Source organism: Telmatherina bonti (assembly GCF_933228915.1).
Source record: "Telmatherina bonti genome assembly, chromosome: 19".
In the NCBI taxonomy this organism is placed as follows: Eukaryota; Metazoa; Chordata; class Actinopteri; order Atheriniformes; family Telmatherinidae; genus Telmatherina; species Telmatherina bonti.
Window position 1 is genome coordinate 27,787,429 of NC_136617.1, and position 13,025 is coordinate 27,800,453.

At 40.9% G+C, this 13,025-nt stretch overlaps 1 protein-coding gene across 2 annotated transcripts in view; it reads right to left on the reverse strand.

The window, feature by feature from the left end:
* adcy2b (adenylate cyclase 2b (brain)) overlaps positions 1–13,025 on the reverse strand; it is a gene marked incomplete at both ends in the record, with an annotated part of 88,949 nt that overhangs the window by 60,665 nt on the left and 15,259 nt on the right. The window lies entirely within an intron of this gene.

Below are 13,025 nucleotides of genomic sequence, written 5' to 3' on the forward strand. Positions count from 1 at the left end.
ATTTTAAAATTTAGCTACTTTCTTTTCTAAAATAATAAAAGTTATACAGGAGTAACGGTGTGTTCAGACCAAACGCGTTTTGAGCGTCAAAAACGCTCAAAACGCTGAACGCTTGACGCTGGTCACTGAACTGTCACTTTTGTGTCCAACGCCCAAAACGCTCCCAACGCTCCTGCTGCGTCTGCCGCTTGTGTGTCTGGAGTGGGCGACAAACGCAGAAAAGAGAGGAGGGAAGCGGCGTTTTCCTTCCGGTCAGTTTGAATGATGGTGGATTCAGAAGAGAGATGACATGGTTTTATTTAATAAATAAAGCTAGAGGACGTGTCATAGGGCAGTAATAGTCAGTGTTAATGCAACAAGAGCCGCACTCAGCAGAGGGCCGCTGCTGCCCCCAAACAAAACGTTGCTAGGCAACGTATCCTGCTACGTTGCCAAATCAGTAACATTCAACTTTTTAGCCAGGAATGGTTATCCTAAATATTGCACAGAGTAATCGCATCTCAGCCTCAGCCCCGTGTCTGGGTTCACCACAGAATTTCTCCATGAGCTGCGAGCTGATCGCTCTGATTGGTTGACGCCCCGCGTCGAGCGGCCAAAGTTCAGCTTTGCCCATCTCTGGCTTTTGACGCGCCAGAGATGACGCGTGGAACGCCGACGCCCAAAACGCTCAAAACGCAACGTGAGAAAGCTCGACGCCTCCTTGCCGCGCCTCCACATAGACTTTACATGGAAACCTGCTGCTCTTGACGCTCAAAACGTGTTTGGTCTGAACACACTATAAGTGGACATTACTAGCAGTTTTTCTTCATTTTTAGGCATACGATTAATCTCAGCGCGGTTGCTGGGATGTAGTCTGATCTTTCATGTGAAGAACTCAGCTTGGTTCTATGGTATTATGCATTAGCATGCAGAACAATTTTGCATGTCCAATGAAAAGTACAAATATGGTCACTTGGCCAATAATGGGAACAATTCCTTGCAATGACAAACTCAGTCTTTCATTCTTGATGATTTGGGTGAGTGTGTTGGTTGATTTTTATATGCCTATTATTTTTATACTGCTCCAATACCCGGACTCTAATCAATGGCTCATTAACAAGCAGGTGCAGAAGATGACAACAAGTTGTTGGAGAACCTTTTCATTTTAATCCAGTGTGTTGTAGCAGGGAAACACTAAAACGTGCAGGATGGTAGCTCATGAGGAGCAGAGTTGGAGACCCTTACTCTACAATACATCATGGACTTTACCACTGTCGCCATAGCGACAGGAGTGGAAAGGTCAAAAGTAAAGTGACTATCATGACTTAGAATTGATATAGCAAAGACTTAATATAAAACATATTTTCTACAGACCAACACACATATTTTACACCCCGTCATGAGATTGTGTTGGAAAAGGAGACATCAATGAGTCTATCAACCTTCCTATTTTCTTCAATTTATCCGTGTTTTATAGGGGTGGGAAAATCGAATTTAAAAAATCGGAAATCTGGATTTTTTTTCTTCGCAATTTTAAGATCGATTTTTTTGGTTAAAAAATCTTTTTTTTTTTTCAAATAAATAAAATAAATACACCATAAAATGTAGTTATTTTTATTGTTTTTTCATTGATCTTTTTACTTGTCTTCTTGGGCATTATAGCAGCAGAATGATGGTCTAACTACTGCATTGTTTTTTTCCTCATTGAAAAATGAAGAAAAATGGCAAGCAAAAAAAAAAGGTTTATGCCTTTTTTTTGTGTTTTTAATCTACAAAAATCAGCAATATCGGAGACTTGTGAGAATCGCAATTTAAATCAAATCGGCAGCCAAAAAAGTGCGAATCGAATCAAATCGGGACAAAAGCATATCGTCACAGCCCTAGTGTTTTAGTCATGATTTCAAAAGTTTGAGCGGGGTTTTCAGATTATTCCAAAAGGACTGGGCAGCCCAGTGGCGTAGCTGTTGCTGGTTCGAGCCTAAGATAAGGGGAATTTTGAACAGTCGCTTTCTGTGTGGCGTTTGCATGCTCTCCCTGTCTATGACTGGGTTCTCTGACTTGCTCCTACCCACAAGATGTGTTTTAGGCTAATTGATTACTTCTCACATGTAAGTTGCTTTGGATAAAAGTGTCTGCCAACTGACAGTAGAGTAGAATAGAATGAGAACCCAAGTGGTTTCCAGATACAGTTTGTAGTTTCTCCGATGAATTTGAAGTACCTGGCGACCTGTCCATGGTGTACCCTGCCTCTCGCTCAATGATTGCTGGGATAGGCTTCAGCTTCCCTGCAACTTAATTGGACTAAGCAGTTGAGAAAATGGATGGATGGACATTTTTAGGTTAACCTCAGCCATCATTTCCAGCTTAACCAGCACGAAAAGTCTCTGAAAGGAAGCCACCATGACGTATCTAAACGTGCAGTTACTAGAGCGACAGCGGCTGGCTCCGTTTGACACAAAGGAGCAGAGGATCTGGTCTAAGCTTTGTTTTGATGTCCAATCTTATCCTATCTTTAAAGCCACAGTCTGTTTTTGTCATTCACAAACAAAAGCTTATGATCATGTGTGAGGATCTGAATGTAGATCAGCTGGTTATCTGAAGCCTCTTGTTATGGCTCAGCTCATTTATTCGCAACAATGGTCCAGTTCAGTGTCTGAATTACTGCCAACACTGCAACCAATCCATCTCCCCATGCAATTTTCTACCAGTTAGAGACAATATTCTGACATCCTTGAAATACTTTGTATTGGAGGTGACTCATCCCCAACCTGGAGGAAATAATCTACTGAGGACAACAAATGAATGCTGATGTTTTTCATGTAGCTGACTTGGTTTTTGCATCACCACCTGAAAATGACATATTTTATGTTTTACCCTAAAAGAATGAAAAAAAAGATAAAGAATAAAATAGTTAAACTTAAACACAAAAGATGGGAAAGGAAAATTAAATGTTACAATCCTCTGGGGCAGTAATATTTTGTAAACAACAAAGAAATGCTCAGAAGCAAAGCAAACTTAAAACAGGCTAAAAAAAAATGACTCAAAAAACATTCACCAGCTAAAATATCAAGATGCTTTTGTACACAGGTAAAGTCAGAGTGGACAGAGCAGAACAACGTCCTGCGGCTGGATCACTAAAGGACAATTGAACCAAGTAACTGCAACTATACATTAGTTTCTAAACCTACAGCCGGCTGTCCATTCATATGAGTCCAGGTTCTAGGAAAGAACAGATAAATAATTGCAAATCGTCCTTACTGAACTTAAATCCTGATGTGAGGGTTAGAATGTTTGTCTAAAGCAACATTAAAGTAGTTTCTTATCTTAAAACTCTGTGCTTCTGACTTGTTTTGATTGCACATTGATATATATTCTGCACTTTCCTGGAGCCGTACTTGTCCTGCAGCATCCTGGCCTGAGAAACAACACTTCACAACTTTGCTTTCCAGCCCAGAGTAACACTTGACAGCTGTTTTGCCTCCACCAGCAACACACGCACAGGAAAAATACAAGGAGATTATCAGAGGAAGAAAGTGGAAAAAAGAGAGAGAAAGTGACAAAGTAAGAGATGAGACAAGAGTCAACATCACAACTGACTTTTACTGGCTGGGAAGAACTCGGCAAAGAGACAGGATGCAAGACAGATGCTAAATTAGGGAGCACATAGTGAGAAAAAATTAATTAATATCACGTTTACCCTATAATTCTGTATGTATCACATTGATACATACAATTTCTGAGACCTTTTACGTCACTTTATGGTTAAAACTTTTGTCAAAGCTCTTCTGTTCACAATCTGATACTTTGATACTTGTCTTTTGCCACCTTGTGGATACAAGAACACAACAGTTATGACATTGTGCATGATAATAAATGGTAAATATGTATATTTTTTACATTTTGTTAAACGGTCAAATAAAGAGATCAGATTTGAAAAAGTTTATAAGATGAAATTTGGCAGTTCTTTTAAAAATACTGAATTATTGATCACTAGATTTTTCTGAAATGTCCAAAAAGTGAGTAAATGTGTGAAATTCATCATAAGCTGGAATTTGGGGACAGACTAAAAGAGAAACATGTGCTTCAGTAAATCTAGTTGTCTTTTCATCCAGCACATTGAATGTTACCTGCTGATGTACACATCTGATTAATAAGACATTATAAGTAATTCTTGAAACTACATCAGAAGTTCCAAATAATGATAAAATTGCCAGAAAATGGATCCAAACAAAGATTTTTTTGTTGCAAGTTTTGTCTTTTTTTTTTTTTTACTACTATTTAAAGCACTTACAGCAAAGAGAACTTCCATCTCATTCTGGATACAAAACGTCGATCTTGCAACAACCTATACTGATGTAATGAGATGACCGCTAAGTTGTTGTGTCTTTCTTGCTGATATCTTCCACCTTAACCTCCTGCTGCATCCCTGTCCACTTCCCCTGCTGTGAGTCCAGCCCTTCCTGTTATGGTGGCGACCAGGATCAGAGTAGTATCAACAGACACACAAGATGAACTGCAACCTTCCTGCCTGCCTGTTTGCTTCCCGTGTCTTTCTGGTTCAGAGCTGGCCTCCAAACGGGGCTGGACTGAGAGAATATCAGAATATCTGAGGAATAAAACATTTTTCCTAAAAAGAAACTCACAACTGTCAGACCTCAATGTGAGTTTTATGTCATTATATATATAAAAAACATCATTGCAGTGACTCTTAACAGCCATATGGCGCTTAATCAAGCACAATCATGGCTTCAACATCGGATATAAACGATTGTTTGGCTGACCTGATTCCTTCTAAAAGAAGATCTGAACACAGAGAGGAGAGAGAATTGTTTTGTGTAGGCTCAGACCTTCCGTTGCTAAGGTAACAAACAACAGGAAAGGATGCTGACGTCTGAGTCCACGCAGCGATTTGAAGGTTCTGTTTATTTTTGCTACAACCTTCAACTATTAACCCCAGAACACCCACCTCTTAAAAGAAGACGACCGAGGGCATTTGGAGTTTCTGACCTCCACCCTGTTTAGGCGGCAATCCAAAATTGAGAGTGGCGGTCCAATTTCAGGTGCATGGCGCAGCCAGACACACTCCATCTCCTCTGCTTGCCAGCCTGAATCCTAATACACCCTCAAACACTTTGAGACGGGAGCCACAGATATCATCTCACTTCTTTGAATTTCTTTTTCTCCGTCTTGTTCTGAGTGCACAACCCTTCCCTGTGCTCTATACAGAAGCCGCACGCACTCACTTGCCTCCCATCCTGAACGCTCACAGACACAGAGATATGAACGCTTCAACACACACATTTAGAAATGTGTCTCTCTCTGCTTAGTGCTCACTTTAGTGATCAGCAGTTTGACATCATTTTTAGAGAGAAGTTTTCACATTTTCCTTTTTTTTTTGCTGCTTGTAGAGGGGTAAGCATGACTGCATGTTGATTGGAGGGTACCAGGTGTTAGAGCTATGTTCGGTCTGGCCTCTGGCCTTCTGAGATATCAAATGAAGCCATGACAAATGAGGTAATGCAGCCAGATTGGGGCAAACATGGCTTTGCTTTTCACGTGTGTGTAGAAAGAATAAGGAGCAGGTGAAGAGACGGCCACTTCCTCTCAATGCCTCTCTCTCCGGTCTCCTTGCACCGTTTCATTCTTTTTTTTTTTTTTCCTATCAGGCCCTCTCTGTTATTAGCTCTGTGGGCTCCATCAGACGTACTGTTCTCTCAGTAATCACAATCAATCCAGCCCACTGTGAACAGGCTGCAGTTCTACTGTTCCCCATTTCACTGGATTCTCCTGCAAATGTGTCCTGCTTCCTTCCTGCTTCCAGTCAATATTTCTTCATCTGTTTCCCTCTCTTGTCTCCTCATTAAAAACCACACACACAAAAAAAGACATCCATCCTTTAAAGGGGCTTTACAATGCTATTTCTAGTTTCCTGAGCTTTCTACAGTGTAGTAGTATAATTTGTAAGGATGGTGCTAAACGTGTGACTCCCCAAAATGTGCCAAAGTCCCCTGCAATGTTCCCCTGTTGGTATGCAATCTTGTTTTAAGTTGCGATATGGATGCATTCTCCCACAAAATAAGGAAAACGCAACACATATTGGCCATATTTACACTTAAATACAGTAAAATGTGAACTGTCAGGGACCTCAGTAACATGTGGACCATGGGTGGGCAACTCCGGTCCTGAAGGGCTCCAGTCCTGTAAGTTCTGGGAGATTTGTGCAGAGTTTGACATTAAACTCTGTTTCATGATGCAATGTTTGTGCTGTCGCTTTCTGGTTTCCTGTTTTATTTTGTAGTTTAGTCCCCCTGTGTATTGTTGCCCATTTTGCCCACTTCCTTTTATTGAGCTCACCTGGTTTTGATTTTCTGATTAATTTCACCTGATTCTCATCACTCCATGTGTATTTATACCCCTCAGTTGCAGTCTTGTGTTTTGCTGGTTCATTTTGTTTCCTTGTCTGTAGTCACCTGTGATTTCCCCATCCTGCCTTCTGTTTAGTTAAAGTTCTTGGATCAAATCGTCGTCCTGCAAATTGCCTGCCCACACTTCCACGTACCTTGATACTCTGCGCTCGCCTACAAAATAGCCATTGATTTGATTCAGGTGTGTTCCATCCATCTTCTGCCGCTTATCCGGGGTCGGGTTGCGGGGGCAGCAGCCTAAGCAGGGAAGCCCAGACTTCCCTCTCCCCAGCCACATTTGCCAACTCTGCCGGGGGGGATCCCGAGGCGTTCCCAGGCCAGCTGAGAGATATAATCCTTCCAGCATGTCCTGGGTCTTCCCCGGGGTCTCCTCCCAGAGGGATGTGCCTGGAACACCTCACCAGGGAGGTCCAGGAGGCATCCTAACCAGATGCCCGAGCCACCTCAACTGGCTCCTCTCGATGCGGAGGAGCAGCGGCTCTACTCTGAGCCCCTCATGGATGACCGAGCTCCTCACCCTATCTCTAAGGGAGAGCCCGGCCACCCTGCGGAGGAAACTCATTTCAGCCCCCTCTATACGAGATCTGGTTCTTTCGGTCACGACCCACAGCTCATGACCATAGGTGAGGGTAGGAATGTAGATCGACTGGGAAATCGAGAGCTTTGCTTTCTGGCTTAGCTCCTTCTTCACCTCGACAAACAGGCGGAATTGACCACCCCTGATGTGGAAGATCCATGAACAACCACAACAGCTCGTTACCTCCATATTTTGCAGTGGGAAGGCGTCCTAACCCTCAACCAGACTATCCCATCCTCTCCCCGGTCCCACATTCTGCAATGATGGAGGAGAACATTGCTATCCTGGAGGAGGGAGTTAGATCCCAGAGATGTGGAAGACATGGGATTACTCCTGGCTCCAGAATCTCATTGCGATATGTCTGTATCGGATGTGTTGCTCATTTCACAGAAGTACAGTCCCTACAAGTTACATCTCGACGGGATGTGGTCGAGATTCTCATCATGGATGTGCAGCCAGCAAATCTGCAGCCACTGTGTGATGCTGTCACGTCAATATCCACTGAAATCCCTGGGAAATGTTTCCAACACACTTCTATATTTATTCTTCTTCCTTGATAAATAAATCATGTAAAGATTTTTATATAAAATCTGTGATGGGATTTATTTACTTGAGACATCTTTTTTTTTCTTTTTCTTTTTTTTTTACTAAAACTGGAAAATAAGGATGAATTCTAAAGGATTTGCAAACTTTCCGCACTGTGTGCAGATAAATGTATAAGTGGAAGAGTCACGGGAGCAGAACAGAGCGGTTAATAATGCAGAATGATTTTGCTCTCGCAGGTGGCTGATGATAAAAATATCTCCACCCCTGAGGAAGGAGGGATGGAGTGAAGGAAAGGTAAGAGGACAGTCAGGAAATTTGGGCACGGTGGGGTGAGGAGGGGAGTGGGTGGAGGCGTCTTACCAGGAGTAAAAGCGGCAGGTGGAGAAGTTGTTGGAAGAAAAATGGGATTTGATGAATAGAGGGAGACAGGGCGCCAGATGAGAAAATAAAGCTCCTGAAACAGAGAGTGAGGGAGTCTGGCACTGAAAACTAATGTGTCTGTCTGCTGATCTGCTCACCTCCAGCTCTCATCAGGCCTCATTAACGCACAGAATTAATTATGCACTCAGACACACTCACAAACACACTGAAATCAGACTAAATATACAAATGAAATCCTACATGCATTTATTAGGTGCACCTTTTTGGATGATGTTGCTGTGATTTGTGTGTGTGTGTGTGTGTGTGTGTGTGTGTGTGTGTGTGTGTGTGTGTGTGTGTGTGTGTGTGTGTGTGTGTGTGTTTTCCATTTTCTTAACAGGTTGAGTAAAGGAATTGTTTTTATTCTTCTTTCTTGCATGTTTTTTAGTTGGTTTTGTCGTATAGTTTAACTGGCCTGTTTCACCACCCTATAAGTTGCCGTTTCTTATTAGTTCACACTTGTAGTTTGGTGTCGGGGTTAAGTCTGAAGCCAAAATTCAGTCTTACAACATTTCGTTCTTCAGACTGGTCATTTCTTTCAGAATTCCAATCAGACCAACTGGGAAATGATACCATTACATGGTAAAGATTAGCTCTTTTTTAATTTGACGGCAGTAACACATCTCTAAAACGTCGGGACAGGGTGATATTTAACATTGTGGAGCACCTCCCCCTTATTCGTTGCCATGAACTTTTAGGTTCATGATCCTTTAAAAGTTTTCGCTTGGTGAATGGCAGCCCAGTTCAGCAGCCAGATTCTTCGGCTGTGAAACAATGCTGTGACAGATGCAGTATGTGATTTAGCATTGTCTTGCAGAAATCTGCAAGGTTTTCCCTAAAAGAGACATTGATACAAGCAATCCTCGGTTTACGAATGAGTTCCGTTCCTACCGCTGCAAAGTAACCCGAAATTCCACGTAAATCAGATTTTTATCCTTAAATATCCGATATTGCCCCCTTAATCACAAAATAACTCTCTAAATACACTTATTATACATCATATTAATAGAAAATCACTACAGGCAATTAAAATACGCACTGAGGCGTTGTCTCAGCCTCCGTGTCACACGTCATAAGAGCTTATACGGTAACTTTGAAACTTGCTCTAATATTGTTTATTTACATTTATTTGATGAGCGTCGTAAAGTCCAAATAACGTAAGTCGAGAACCACGTAACCTGAGGACCGCCTGTATGTTGATCATGTGTGAATTATCTGCTGACGAAAAGCTGGAGGGTTCTGCGCCTCTTTAGTCCGCAGAATACGACATCCAAGGTTTCCAAAACAGAATTTCTAATTTAACTAGAAAAATTGCTGTTCTTGCAGAACAGCAGTGTGAATGCTTTCATGCTGAAAGTTTGAACTGTAATGCTAAACTGTAATGCTCATAGGTGTAGAAATTGTTTGAAGGTTGTGAAATGAGTGCAAGACAGTTGAACATGGCAAAAAATAAGTGAAAAACAGTTAAAAATGGCTGAAATATCCTGGTTGAAGCCTTTAACTGAACTATCTATGAAGATGAAGCAAGCAATACAAGTGTTGAAGCCTGAAATGGTGTTTAAAAGGAGTAAAAAGGGGTTGAAAGTTGAACTGAAAACAGTGGAAGACAATTCAACATGGCTGAAATGTCCTTGTTGAAGCCTTTAGCTGAAGTATATATAAAGCTGAAGCCATTAGTACAAGTGTTGAAGCCTGAAATGGTGTTTAAAAGGAGTAAAGAGAGTGGAAAGTTGAACTGACAACAGTGGAAGACAGTTCAACATGGCTGAAATGTCCTTGTAGAAGCCTTTAGCTAAAGTATATATAAAGCTGAAGCCATTAGTACAAGTGTTGAAGCCTGAAATGGTGTTTGAAAGGAGTAAAAAGGGGTTGAAAGTTGAACTGACAACAGTGGAAGACAGTTGAACATGGCTGAAATGTCCTTGTTGATGCCTTTAGCTGAAGTTACTCTCAAGCGGAAGCCATTAGTACAAGTGTTGAAGCCTGAAATGGTGTTTAAAAGGAGTAAAAATGGGTTGAAAGTTGAACTGAAAACAGTGGAAGACAGTTCAACATGGCTGAAATGTCCTGGTTGAAGCCTTTAGCTGAAGTATATATAAAGTTGAATCCATTTGTACAAGTGATGAAGCCTGAAATGGTGTTTAAAAGGGGTGAAGAGGGTTGAAAGTTGAACTGACAACAGTGGAAGACAGTTGACGACGGTTGAAAAATGAGTAAAAGACAGTTAAACGTGGTTAAAATGTTCTTGTTGAGGCCTAAGCTGGACAGGAGACATAAACAGCTCTGTATTAACAGTGCTGAATCATCACTGAACACCTTTGACCAATTAGTTGTCATGACAACGGCCCCTCCCTTCACCCACTGCAGTTCCAAAATGACACGCTGGGGCTGAGAGGGGGAGACTTTTTGCTTCGCAGACCCTCTGTGAACCTTCCGAACTGCTCGACGTTACACGAAAACCGTAACAGATATCGAAATAATTCTTTCACCGTGAGTGGCAGAAGGCTTTCAGGAACACAGGGATGTAATTTATTTGATCCTAGAGCGAACTGAATTTAAATGACAGCGAGTTAAAAAAAAAAGTGGAGCTGAGAGGACATTTTTTCTGTTGTCTATGACAGCTTGAATGGGGAAAAAGCAGACTTTAGGTCGCTTGGAGGGCCGTAGTTCAAAATCTGTAGATCCCAGCTCTTTCATTCTTTGACTGAGTTAAAGCCCGGAAGATTTCCAAGGTTTTGATGTATAATATGTGTCTGTAGGACAAAAACTTCAGGAGTTATGAGAATTTGTTCGAGGAGCGAACAGTTTTAAAAATTTAGAGTGGAGCTAGAGTGAGAGCAAAAATCTGATTTTGAAAAAAGTTGTATGATTTTAAAACTGCGATATTTCAAAAACGGTAGAACATATGGACAAGAAAAGGAAGGAGTAGCGTTTTGAAAAGGCGAAAGTTTTTGTGGAATTTTCAGCTGTTTCCATTCATTTCAATGGTAGAAAAAAAGTAGAAAAAGTAGAATATTTGAAAAAGTAAAACAGTTACAGAGTAGAAACTTCAGAGCACCCTTCTGCTGAACGAGCTGAACGTTTTGATACCAAACTTGTTGAAATTGGTAGAACCTAGCGGAAGCAGTGAATGACTGAAAAACGGCGGAAGAATAATAATAATAATAATAATAATAATAAACGTGAATAAAGAGAAACAGGAAAACTATTGTGTGAATGCTTAAAAGCAGAGAAGACCAATTAAAATATGCAAAGAAGTCATATGTGACTTCTTTGCATGATAGCGCTTTAACTTGAATTTGTGGATTTTACAAATTGTAATCACAGACAGGAGCTTCTTACAAGTGTTTCTGAAGCCATGCAATGATTTCCAGAGAATCATTATTTCAATGCAATGCAGCCTGAGGGCCAAAAATCAAAAGGATCTAGTTTTAATCTACAGCGATGTGCCCAAGCACACAGAGATTCTGCCCTATTCTCTGAATTTTTTTTATATTATACGCTGTAGATGATGAGATTGACAATTTTTATATGCCATAGCAGATTGTTGAACTTTCTTCCGAAAAGTTCTGAATCTCTGAAAAGCTCATTTTACACCCAGTAATGTTACAAACATTTTGCAATTTAACACAATTAGCTGTAAAACATTTGTGCCATTCATTTGTGCCAAATACTGGTGTTGCCTTTGTTCTGTTGGGGATAAAATATGTTTATAATATTTATGAATCACTGTATTCTGTTTTTAAATTTTAAACAGCATCCCAAATGTTCAGGAATTGGGTTTGTACACCAAACCATGCCTGGTAAGAGACACATGCAACATTTTTCAAAACTGCGTATCAGACTGAATAAGCTAGTTGGATTAGACCAAAAAGCATTTTCTCATTTTTCCACTGTCAGCAGTGTCACTGTGAGTTTTTGTAAAAGGTTTAAACAGATCAAAAAGGTGCAAGAAAGCAGATTAATATATGGTCCACAAGAACCCATTACTACCTTGTATCACTGTAGCAGACATGGGAATTTTAATGTACTTAAAATTTATTAGTAAATTGCTACTGGAAGAGACTCGGCCGATGAGGCAACGCTATTCGTTGATGCAGACTGGATTCCAGAGAAAACACGCATCATGATGGAACACTCTGGAAAATTCGCTCCTCAGAATGACGTTTGCTCATGTAGCAACAGTGAAAGCGATGCTTCGTCACACTGCATGCTTGAAGCATCACGTGTAGGAGAGGACAACTCTGCATGTGTTAAGCTATATCACCTGGCATGGTATCTGTAGGTTCTCATTCGGATCCACAGCTGATTTATAACGTCCTGTTTTAGAAACATTAAGATGACTAAGACCAAAATGCTCAATTTGTGTGAGATCATGCGTGCTACTTTCACCTTTTACATGAATCACTATGTGCTGCTGACTGTTTTACTGTAAATACATCTGCGGTGATGTAGCTTCAACCAGTAGCCTGCTCCCATTTAGCTCCATGTACACTGGGCAGATTTTTACAGAAACATGCAGTTTTATCCTTTAAGACACTTTCAGAGGAAGAAGAAAGAATTAAAACTACCTGTTAAAATATGCCAGATGTGTTTACCTGTCACTGACCAAACTAATGTTTAAAATTCTGAATAAGTCGGATCTAATAGCAAACATATCACTTGCAACATTACAAAGTCACGTTACAAAGCCAACGTGCACAGCAACAGTGGCTTATTTTGGCTTCTGATCAGCTGTTCAGAGAAATCTGACAGATCGCATGTCTTTAGTTTGTGGGAGGAAACAGGAGCACCTGGAAAAAAACCCAAGCAAGCACAGAGAGAACATGCAAACTCCACAAAAAAAAAGAAGATAAAAAGAAAAGAACTGACCTACATGAAATCAGATTTTCTGTAAATGGAATCAAAAGCGCATTTGGAGGCAACTTAGATGTGATTCCAACGGGATTTCTGCAGATACAATCCAGGTGTTCTGCCAGCTCAAATGAGATTTCAGTGTCTTTTCTGTCACTTGCAATGCCGCACAGAGTGATGTGAAATACGAGGCGATGGCAGAGCTGAATGGAATCAATATGGCT